This window comes from Ruditapes philippinarum, unplaced genomic scaffold, assembly GCF_026571515.1.
Source record: "Ruditapes philippinarum isolate M1 unplaced genomic scaffold, ASM2657151v2 ctg1234_1_1_1_1, whole genome shotgun sequence".
Taxonomy (NCBI): domain Eukaryota; kingdom Metazoa; phylum Mollusca; class Bivalvia; order Venerida; family Veneridae; genus Ruditapes; species Ruditapes philippinarum.
The window spans coordinates 138303-151236 of record NW_026866730.1 but is presented as its reverse complement, the minus strand read 5'-3'; the positions used below and the strand labels follow the sequence as shown (position 1 = coordinate 151236).

General features: G+C 30.7%; 1 protein-coding gene across 1 annotated transcript in view; it reads right to left on the bottom strand.

Annotated features, from left to right (window-relative positions):
- The window catches only part of LOC132733523 (multiple C2 and transmembrane domain-containing protein 1-like), a 129547-nt gene that overhangs the window by 106959 nt on the left and 9654 nt on the right, over nucleotides 1-12934 (bottom strand). The gene's annotated exons all lie outside the window — the stretch shown is intronic.

The following is a 12934-nucleotide window of genomic DNA, read 5'->3' as shown; positions in this document are numbered from 1 at the left end:
ACAGAAATATAATCTCTGGTAAATACAATAACTTATTACAGAGTTATCAGAAATTTTGCAAAGAGTTGCTTATATGTTTTTTTCTTCCAAACAAAACCACTGACTGTATATCCTAGCAGTAGTCATAGCTCATTTAATGGCAATTATAAATTTGGCACCAGCAAACACATCTGTATAATCACTGATATATAGCTGTCAATATTTACAGTCAATTTACAGGCCACCGTCAATACAATACATCATAATGCCAGGCCAAAATGTCTGGCCATTCAGGAAAAAGGGTGGCTATAAAGTGTACATTTCCACAGCATTTTGGCCAAAAACGAAAATTTGTGATGATGACTTACTGACATAATTTAAAGACCAGCCAAAAGAGGTGATCATTAGAAAATGCCATTTTGCTTATATCCATACATCAAAGGCTCTATGTGTGAAACAGCTGTATATATGAATTAACACTGGCTGAACTTAACCATGCAACCAATGCAGACCAACATCAGTCTGCATGTCCAAGCCATTAATTCATGCTCTGTTCACCATCAAGTCAGTGCATATTTTCAAATTTTCCCTTAAAATGATCAAAAGTTTTGTCCACATTGAGAGATGGATAAGTCCCTTGAAGATATTTGGCATGGAAAGGCCTAATGAGCCCAGCCCTTACATTTTGGACATTTCAGTTAGGCTTAAAAATAGACTTTAAACTCCTAATTAAGAATAAGTTTGGGGTTTCAAAGCTAAAACAGGATTATAAAACAAGCTTTATACTCCAAGTTCAAGTTTAAAAGGGCAGGTTGACTACAAATAAGCTTGGAAAAAATCCACATTTGCAGAGTTAGCAATTATAATTATTAACTATTACTATTCTGAAGCTTTGTAGTGGTCAAGTTCTATGCCACAATGAGACTGTAAATGTCATATGGCAATTTAACAACTTAATTTGTCAATATGACAACCTCAGTCACCCTTCTGTATATTATTTCAGGCATAATCATATATGATTGTAATGGACATTGAGTAGAATTTTCTCTCTTGTTCTTTATATAGGATCATCACTACTATAACAGATTGGTTAAGTAAACATACAATGTAGAATATGAATGGTTACATGGAAGCTAGGGCAATCTGACCAATGGCTCTTATATGGTAGTACTATAGCAAGAAAATTTGTATTTATTTTTTAGCTTTAACTAAATACAAGGTAACTGGCAGCATGGTAAAACTGACATCAGCAGATGACATATGTACACATTTTTAACTACCTTAATGCTTGCTGCTTAGAATATATAAAGTTTCCTATAGTGTCAGTTCTGTCTAATAGTTCAATCTGACCAGGCTTTATACTGTTGGCACCTAAATTTTCATATTTAGATGTTGTTTTTTTTTAAATTTCAAAGTCTTTATTGAAGTTATTGCCAATAAACAAAAACTTAACCAAAAAATTAACAAAGGTCATTTTTTACCTTGACCTTGACCTCTTGACCTATATATTGGCATAGCCTGTTTTCTGATTTACAATTTCAGTTAAAAATATTTTATTATATTCCAGTATGTTATCTAATTATACTTCCATGTGGGGTTTGACAGAGATGGCAGATATAGAAATTATTGAGCCTTAATGAAGATTAAATAAATCACTTACTTGAACTATAGAATTTTGTACAATGTTCAGACTTCTATAGAATAACTTAAACAGAACATTCACACTTTGACAGACAGTTATAGCTTCCAGCCAAAACTAAATGCAAATCATTTGCTAATTTCTGAGCTAATCGCAGTTCTAGTAGAAGAGTCTATATAAATGTTGCTGTCTTGGTGTTAAATATGTGACATCATTAAGTATATGTGTAAATAGTTCATCATTATTTTTACATTGCATTTGTTTCCATAATAGAGATGGTGTTACTACTAATGGCATCTAAATATCCATCTTACTGTATCAAAACAAAAAATCCAAACAAACAAGAGCTGTCAGTAGGACAGTGTGATCGACTATTCCCAGTGCTTTATAGTTAAGAGCCTTTTCTTAGTTCGAAAAGGGTTGTAACTCTGTCAAAATCTTCATTAGAGTTAAGGGCCTTGGACCATGAGTGAGTGACCTCCTATTTTACTCTCAAATATTAAATGTGTAAAATTTCAAGCCATTCCTTTTAGTAATTTTGGAAATACCAACTTGCACCAAAGTGTGATGCTGTTGTGTGGGTGTGTTCAAAAGCTCTTCCTTTGAAAAGTTGATCTTAACAATTATATCAAAACAAAATCATGTACATTAACTGTCTTTTAAACTAGGGATTCCACTGACTTTTTTATAAATTAAAGGACTGAAAATATTTTTTCGAGATTCATGTACCAACTTGTGTGAAAAGATTCAGACTGTGAAAAAATAACCCAAAAAATGAAAACCATGCATTTACATGCTTTGAAATGGCACACAAAAAAAATTAATTTATGAGTATGTTTCAATATTATTTTTTTTTGCATATCTTTCTGTTTTTAGTGCCCCAGTTGATCTATACTTGTATTAAATTCTCAGTCAAGTTCTTCTAATACAGACAACAAAGGGCAAACAAAGGGCAAGTAACTCATTTACATGTCAAAAGGATTGAATTGGTGGTTGTTACTAAATAAAATCACCAGTGTACTTTATATAGTTGAGCTTTAGAAGGTTAAACTAATTAATGAACGCTATGAAAGAGGTAAAACCAATGGCAAGGAAAAGTTATAGACTCATTCAAAGACATAAATATCAAAGATTACAAGCCAGAAGTAATGAACACTTTGCTTAAATGTCAGGGACCATAAATATCAGAGTATATCAGCTATATACAAGGAATATTTTTGCTTAAATGTCAGGAAAATCGTCATTCTTAATTAGTGTGTTGACAAATGTCGCAGACTACTGCCATTAATCTAAGGTATGAACCAATAACGGTGACTTCTATGATACCACATACATGTACTTCAAACAGAGATTTTGAAATAATTAACTCACACCTAGCAACCTTGCCAGAAAAAAGAAATTACTAAAATTGATATATGATACATGGTATTCTCTAAAGTAATAAATATTAAATGATACAATTACATTCATAAATTCTAGATATTTATAATATCCTTACATCATTACAAAATATTCAAACATTTGTCTTCATTTTCCATGTTTAATGGAAAACATTTGTTTTGCAGATTTTATAACAGGTATTTGGTCATATATACTTAAATGTGCTAAAAATAGCCCAATATACAGGAAATTATTTTATTCATAATTCTTCAGCTACGCCGTCTAATATTCCATAAAGGCATTTTCAAGAAATACTATTTGTAAAGAAAACTTTATACCTCTTCATATAATGTACATATTTATATATACATTTTGTTCATTATAAAAATATACTGTAATTATGAATACTATGTAAGTCATAAGGTTCTTTTTATAAATTTAACATTAATGGTAAATTCCGATATTTACAGAAATTTCCTTAGGCAATGTGAGTTATTTTTTGTTTATGCTTAAATAAATTATAAAATTGAAAGGAATTATGTCAAAATGTGAACTTATTTTACCTTTTTGCATTGTTTACTCACTATATAACCTTGAATGAGTAAAATGTCACTTTAAAAAGATTTTTAAAGAAATGGCAAGCATCTTAGAACACCATCAACCTTCCATAGATAGATTGTAAAAGCTGACAACGCTGATATAAGAAAACAAAGTGAAAAGTATTGTCACCCCTTGCTAACATTGTGCTTTCAAATAATCAAAGCACAAGGGACATAACTAATGGTATCCATACATAATATGAAACTTGTAAGAGTTGATTCCCTTGATGAAATGGCTCATATATATTTCAAATTGTCTTGTGATGCAATATACAATTAACCCTGCCAATATGATTTTCCAGTGAAAACTTTTATTATCCTTACATTAAAGTCAATGAACTTTAAGTGAAAATGAAAAAGTGAAGTACAAAAACCAACATTGAATTAAATATGCAGGTCATTAATTGAATTCTAAACAAGAGCTGTCTGTAGGACAGCACGCTCGACTATTCTAAGTGCTTGATAGTAAAAGAGCCTTGATAATGTTAAATTTTTTAAGTTCACAAAAGGGCTAATTTTTTTTATAAATTCATGTTATAGGCCTTTGAGAGAGTCTAATTATACAGTATTGACTTGACTATTCGGAAGGTAATGTCACAAGGGTGTTTTATTGAGTATAATAATACTAATTACCTATGAATACATAAATTTGACAGGAAAGGTACAAAGGCTTTTTATTAAGATGTTTTATCAAGTACATCACTGCTTTATTATTATGAATGCATAAAATTGTCCCAAAAAAGGCACATTTTTACCCTTCAGTAGTTATTGAGATAACAGCTTACAAGCAAAACTTTACCATGAATTTCTAAGTTGAAAAAGGGGAGAAAAATCAGCCTAAATGCAAGATAGAATTATGGATCTTTGTCAGTGACCTACAATTATGACCCTAAATGCATATGTGAAGTTTTAGATAAATATCTTTAATAGTTATTGAGATATGTAAAACTTGCATGTAAACATTAACCAAGAGACTAAGTAGAAAAGGGGATATGAATCAGCCTCCAATTATGACCCTAAGTGCATGTGTAAAGTTTCAAGTAAATATCTTTGAAGACCTTTTACCAAAATTTCTAAGTTTCAAAGGGGCAAATAATTCTGCAAATATTGCAGGCAGATTTATGCAATTTTGCAAACTGATGTACATTGTTACTATAAAAAAGTATTTTAAATTTCAATTGAATATCTCAAGCAATAATTCAGATATTTGACTTAACAAAAACACTTTAACCAAAATTTCTAAGTTCCAAAGGGGCATAATTCTGTCAATATTGTAGGCACAGTTATCCAACTTGTCAATCTGATGTACCTTGTTACTATAAATAAGTATTGTAAGTTTCAATTGAATATCTTGAGCAATAATTGAGATATTTGAATTTACAAAAAACTTTAACCAAAATTTCTAAGTTAAAAAGGGGCATAATTCTGTCAATATTGTAGGCAGAGTTATCCAACTTGTCAATCTGATGTACCTTGTTACTATAAATAGGTATTGTAAGTTTCAATTGAGTATATCAAGCAATAATTGAGATATTTGACTTTACAAAAAACTTTAACCAAAATTTCTAAGTTAAAAAGGGGCATAATTCTGTCAATATTGTAGGCAGAGTTATCCAACTTGTCAATCTGATGTACCTTGTTACTATAAATAAGTATTGTAAGTTTCAATTGAATATCTCAAGTAATAATTGAGATATTTGACTTTACAAAAAACTTTAACCAAAATTTCTAAGTTAAAAAGGGGCATAATTCTGTCAATATTGTAGGCAGAGTTATCCAACTTGTCAATCTGATGTACCTTGTTACTATAAATAAGTATTGTAAGTTTCAATTGAATATCTCAAGTAATAATTGAGATATTTGACTTTACAAAAAACTTTAACCAAAATTTCTAAGTTAAAAAGGGGCATAATTCTGTCAATATTGTAGGCAGAGTTATCCAACTTGTCAATCTGATGTACCTTGTTACTATAAATAAGTATTGTAAGTTTCAATTGAATATCTCAAGTAATAATTGAGATATTTGACTTTACAAAAAACTTTAACCAACGCAGACGCCGACGCGGACGCCGACGCCGACGCCGGGGCGACTACAATAGCTCTCATATTCTTCGAATAGTCGAGCTAATAAAACCATGATTAAGAGACAAAAGCCAGAAGCATTTTAAAATGTATGTGGTAAAAAAAGTTGTTCACCCCTGAGTATTAATTCATTTCATTAAAAGGCAGGAGAAAAATAATGCTATATTTCACAAACATGCATATAACTAGATGTAGATGAATGAGATTTGATGCTCCTGAGAAATATAACTTAATATATTTAGAAATATTCCAAAAATTAGCTGATTTAAATCTGCAATGTTATTAAGAATACAATATTTACAAGTATATATTTGGAAACTTTTCTGTGAGTTTACATTTAACACATTACTTCTCACTTAACACTCACTGTATTCCTGTATATGATACACTATAAATCACTCACAGTATTAGGAGTATATCACTTATAATTATTGTATTTCACTCAGGGTAAATCACTCCCGGTACAGTCTAAACTGTAGAAGATAATTTGACTTTGTTATGGGCAGCCTTAAATGCCCTGTTTATAATGTGACCCCAATCAAATCAGCAGTCAGCAGCTGCTAGAATAATACAGACAGATAATGATAATATAACAATTAGTGGCAGAAAAAGTACAAAAAACAATTAAAATGTTCATGTGAATATTAAGGCACCTGGTCAGAAGCTTCATGCACCTAACAAATGCAAATTAAGATAACTAGTTAATGTGTGAAATTAATACATTAATGACGAGGCATTATATCAATTAGTACATATATATTTGCATAAACTGGTAGTTGTATAAGTCATCTTGAGTTTTGAACATAAGACTCTATACATATTGTGTGTGTAATTTTGCACAAATTTTACCAGAAAGTAAAATAATTTTAATAGTTAGTCTATTGGCAAATACATGTAAAATTGTCAATAACGGTACAAATTATTGTCGCAAATTCTCTTGATATGTTATATCACAACATGTCAGTGCTGCAGTAGGAGGAAAATCTCAGGTGTAACTCCATGCATTGCTTATGACACTGTCTTGAGCAGACCCTGCACTCTTTTTTAATTCTAAGACTGCTATTGGGGACTGATTCTACCCCCAACTCCAGTGCAGTCATCATCATTCTGTACTGATCACTATTCATTCACTACATTTTTGAAAATTTTCCCTAACAAGAGCTGTCACAGGAGACAGCGAAGCTCGACTAATAAAATACTGGACGCACTGTAAGGAAGACAAAACTATGAAAGAAAAATAAATTATGTATAATTATGTATTAAGTTATAGTAAAAAAATAACATTTGTTTACTTAAATTTCCAAGTTCAAAGGGGGAATAATTCTTGAAATAGTCACACTAGAGTAATGAACCTTGCCACACAACATGTGTGTAATGATTAAGAAATTATATATCCCAAACAGTGATTTTATCGCTCAATAACATCAGTTTGGAGTTCGGATGCGAGGAATTTTATCACGAGGGCGTAGCCCGAGTGATATAATGATGCGCATCCAAACAACAAACAGTGATGTTATCAAGCCATAAAATCAGTGATTTGGATATATTATTTCGATTCTAACACGACATCAACAAATAAATGCTGCCATACCTAATATTAAGATAAATTGCGCCTGATTTGTTTCCGTACTTATTGTCAGCGTGTCACATTTTAAATGATTATGTCGCATGTATAATGATTACGTCATATGTCTAAATATAGAACGTCAAACTGTGATTTTGTTGCCTTTCGGTTCTTCTATGTTCAATAGGGAAAAATGCGAGTCCTGTTAGAATTAGAAATATATATTTAATGTTTGAAGTAGATACCTTAAAATTTTTAGTAAAGAAGTTATAATATTTCTTTAAAAAAATCCAAAAGTTCAAAGAGAGTTAAATCTGAAAATATTGCTTCAACAGTTATGAACCTTGTCACATAAGATGTAATTGATGATAAGGAATAAGTATTTTAAGTTTGAGGTAGATACCTTTAAAACTAAAGAAGTTATAGTAAAAAATAACCTTTTTCAATTAAAAAAATCTAAGTTTATGGGGAGATAATTCTTGCAATATTGATGCTAGAGTCACATAACATGTAGTTAATGATAAGGAATATATATTTGAAGTATGAAGTTGATCCCTTAAGAAATAGAGAAGTGACAGTCAAAAATAATATTCCTTGTCACATAAGATGTGGTTGATGATAAGGAACATATCTTTGAAGTTGGTACCTTAAGAAATGAAAAAGTTATAGTGAAAAATATTTTACTGCACCAAAACTTTCATCTGAAATCTGGACGCGGACGCCGCGGCGAGTAGGACAGCTCTCAATATTCTTTGTATAATGGAGCTAAAAATGAAGTCTGAAATTGCCTATTTTAAGATATTGGGCTTGGTAAAGTTTAATTGCTAAATAACTGCAACATTTGGAATGATTTAGTGTAAAGGGCAATTAATTCTCAGCAAGTCACCTATTTTTGGACCTTATTTAGCTTTTATTTTGTTCCAGATCTTTACAACAATTACCACTTTTGCCAAAAGATTTTTATCAGGTTTCATGAAGATGAGATTTTAAACTTATCTTTAAGCAGAAAATATCTTGGGAATGACCCCCACAAAGTGGCAGCCAGGGGAGGAAATACATGATACAGTACCTAGTGCAGCCACCTTTTCTTGTTTCAAGTGTCATTACTTACGTTATAGTTCAGTATTTGTTATTATTATAATTGCTTCAAACGGAAGGATGAAATTATGATATATCATACAATATAATCATTACATCTTGCATCAGGAAACAATTCTACAAATTACAAACAAATGTTCACAGACATCTTACACCAATTATTATATAATACAGCAGATGTTGGTATAAATTACAGATAATTATTCTAATATTACTTGCCAGAATGGGCACTATAATAATTTGTACACAGTTATACTGGATTTAAACTCTCAAAATAATAAGGCCTCTGTGGTGCAGTGCTTTGAACAACTTGACCCTCATTGCATTAATATGCTACAGGTGTGTTGACTACATGTACCATCGAATAGGAGGCATGTCAGTGCTCCAACATTTATCAAATTCAATTCACATTGTTTTGTTGATATTTTATAATGTTAATATTTTTTAATGACTTGACCCTCATTGCATTGATATGCTACAGGTGTGTTCACTACTGTAATGTACCCATAAGTGTTATAGTACTAGTATAATAGACATCCTTGTTGCAGCTAGTGCTCAAACATTTATCAAATTTATTCACAATTTTTTGTTGATTATTTGTTATTTTTTAAACAATAAACCTTGACCATGCTAAATCACTTACGTGAGACTTGTCCATAATATTAATCTATCAGAAACTTTCATCATTTTTTAGGAAATTTCAAAATATGTTATGACTATTTAGCAAACAGTGCAGACCTTGATAAGAATTGGCATGAATGTGCAAGCTGATGTTAGCATGGTTACAATTGAATTACAAACTAAGTAAGAGTTAATGTTAATGTTAATAAGGTAACTTCCAAGGTGTGACTTACATTTTATAAACCTCTATATGATGCTTGCCGCCTGTTACTTATCTTAGAAAGTTAACAATCAGTTGCCCGCCAGTCTGAATTCAAATTTAGGAAGAATCCCTAGCAAAAATTGCTTTTATTCAAATAACAAAAATACAATTTAATTGTGTACCATCTCAAATAAAATAAATAAATAAATAATGAAAAATACATGTACAGTGTATATTAAAAGTACACCAAATTAATTGAATTGACACACATCCATCTATTATCATACAAAATTGACCTTCATATAAGGTTTATACAAGAGATTTTATAATAAAAAGAATACAACAAAATATAATATTTCTACCTGAATACCTTTAATCCAGCTAAATAATCTTTTATCAGATCAATAGAATTTCATTTAGATGTTCTTTATATTGTCCTAAAAAAACGTCATTCGCTCGACACTCACCTGTCAACAAATTTTATCATAATAAAGATTTAACCTGCGTCTTGATAATTAATGAAGTAACTGATCAATAATAAAATCCATCTGTACTGTTAGTTAATTAATCTAGCTCAAGGATGATAGTAATTCTTTATTTATGCTTGTGTTGTTACCATGTGAGCTTGTGTTGTCACCATTTGATAAGTCTCAGAGGCATGCTTACTACACTTGTATAAGACATCTGTTTTGTTCTTTTCAGGCTGAACAGAAAAATTTTTAATATGTGTGCTAGTAACTATGGAAAATTTAGCGACAGAAACCGAGTTCTGTAGAGTAGCCCCTAACACTATTTCATAATTGCTCAATTTTTAGGTGTTTTTTTTTTTTTGTTATGTTTGTTTTATAAGCTTATTTCAACAGTGATCAGTCCACATAACTTGGTGTACTGGATAACTGGATAGCTAACCTGAGTATTTAACAATTTCTCAACTTGTGATGGACAACTAATCACATAATTTGTGAATAGGTGGTGAAAAACAAATGATTTTCAATCTAAATGTCCGAGATCAGTTGTTACTGAGAAAATTTGCCTCACTTCAGGATTAAACCAGGCAAGTAAAGAAATCTGCCAATGTCTAATGAAAGGATCAGCCAATATCCAGTAAAGGGATCAGCTTTTATCACAAGGACTCAATAATTCATTCAGGATTCAAATTTGAACACATCAGATTCTTAGTGAGCTCCTCCCTTTCGATTAAAGGAGGATTTTATACAATTTAACTTATTAGTATCACTCAATGTTCTATCAAATTATATGCAGCTAACTAAATTTTCATGCTGGTTGGGAATTTCTGCTCCTGTCTACAAATATCATTAAAAATTAATATAGCAACATGGAGACGGCACAACTTATCTACCAGCATCGTCAATAAGGAGCCTAGCATTCAACAGGAAACTCTTTTTATGTTTCATTTTGCCTTTTTTCTCTCCTAAAATGGTGTCCCTCGTTAATAAAAGCTGCCAAAATCTTTAAAAAAAAACTTGAACAGACACAGCCATAAATGTTTTATTTTCTAGTTAATGGAACTGTTGCTAGATATCTGAGCTTTTCTGGTAAATTTCTAGCTAGAATACTTCCTCTAATTGTCCTAGAACTTTATAACTTAGTGAAATTATAGCTACAGAAGCTTATATAATTTTATGAAAGGAACACAGGACAATGTCGGAACAAGTTTAAAATTTTCATTTAAAGCCTCCTACATGTAGTTTGGGTTTTGTAACTACCTTTTTTTCAAAGTTTGAGGGCACTGCTTTCAGCAGATATGCACTGTAAATGCAGGTAAGGAAAAGTAGGGAATGGGATACCTCCCTTTTTCCGTAAAAAAAAAATGAAATGTGCTTTTCCACAAGAGAAATTTATTATATATATAAAGTCTATTATATATCAACGGGGAGGGGGGGGGGTCAAGAAGAGCATTTTCACACATACACTAGTAATTTCAAATTATGTAAGTATATTCAAAACGTCAACCTGACACTAGCAGCAAGTTTATAGGTCAATGTTACCATAACAATCTGTTATTGGCGTCCGCGCCGAAGCGCGGCGCTCTTATGGAATGAGATCAGATTTTGTGAAAGGGCGACAGCAACTTCTCGAGCCTTTTAGTCGGTCATAATAAAAGCCGAAAATTCCGATCGGTATGAGGGTGCTTGATTATTAAATAAGAATGAAATGTCGCGATATGTTACAATGAATTTTCGCAATGCAAACATTTTCAAATGAAATAACCTTTTCCGTCAATAAATCGCGCTCTTCGGGGTTTTGTATTTATCATTTTGTAGTACACAGTCGGTTATCATGGTATGTTATTGTTGTACATGTATCCAAGAATGATCAGTTGATGACCTAAATATTCCAAAAACCTATTTATAGATATATCTATTTATCACTCCTATCGGTAAATGCCGGTCTCTCCCGGTCTATTTTGACCAGGATTTACTAGTGACCGGCGAATAGTACCACAGGTTTATTGTCCAGTCTCTCCCGGTTTTGGAGTAGATGTTTGATATCGTTACAATTAGAAAAAAAACAACAATAGCATGTTTCATTTTATCTATATGAGATAAAAACAATAAATATGTACACGGATTTATATGTAATATAAATCCGTGATATGTACAATAATTGAGAAAAAGGTACATTTTTATAGTATTAAAATGACATTATCAACTTTGAAACATTTTATTTAATTTGTTATCCGTGTTTAGTAAAGATGCCGAGGAATTATTCAAAGTTACAAATTAGATTTTATGAATTATTCAATTGATTGATAATTTAAACAAGAGCCACCGCCGGGCGGGGGCAACGCTCGACTTTTTACTTTTTCTAAACGCAAACATAGAAAGGTTTGAACATATATTGATGTTTCCTTTTTATAAATTTAGTTGGTCTGTCTTGTCACATTAGTTTTGTTTATATATTTTGTATATATATGAATAGAAACATTAAGCATATTTCTAAAAATAGCAACAGTACGCAATTTCTAAAAATAGCAACAATGACGCAATTTCTAAAAATAGCAACAATGACGCAATTTCTAAAAATAGAAAAAATGACGCAATTTCTAAAAATAGAAAAAAAATGACGCAATTTCTAAAAATAGAAAAAAAGACGCAATTTCTAAAAATAGAAAAAAATGACGCAATTTCTAAAAATAGAAACAATGACGCAATTTCTAAAAATAGAAAAAAATGACGCAATTACTAAAAATAGCAACAATGACGCAATTTCTAAAAATAGAAAAAATGACGCAATTTCTAAAAATAGAAAAAATGACGCAATTTCTAAAAAAAAGAACAAAAATGACGCAAATTCTAAAAATAGCAACAATGACACAATTTCTAAAAGTCGAAAAAATGACGCAATTTCTGAAAATAGGAAAAAATGACGCAAATTCTAAAAATAGCAACAATGACGCAATTTCTAAAAATAGAAAAACATGACGCAATTTCTAAAAATAGAAAAAATGACGCAATTTCTAAAAATAGAAAAACATGACGCAATTTCTAAAAATAGAAAAAATGACGCAATTTCTAAAAATAGAAAAAATGACGCAATTTCTAAAAATAGAACAAAAATGACGCAATTTCTAAAAATAGCAACAATGACGCAATTTCTAAAAATAGAAAAACATGACGCAATTTCTAAAAATAGAAAAAATGACGCAATTTCTAAAAATAGAAAAACATGACGCAATTTCTAAAAATAGAAAAACATGACGCAATTTCTAAAAATAGAAAAAAAAATGACGCAATTTCTAAAAATAG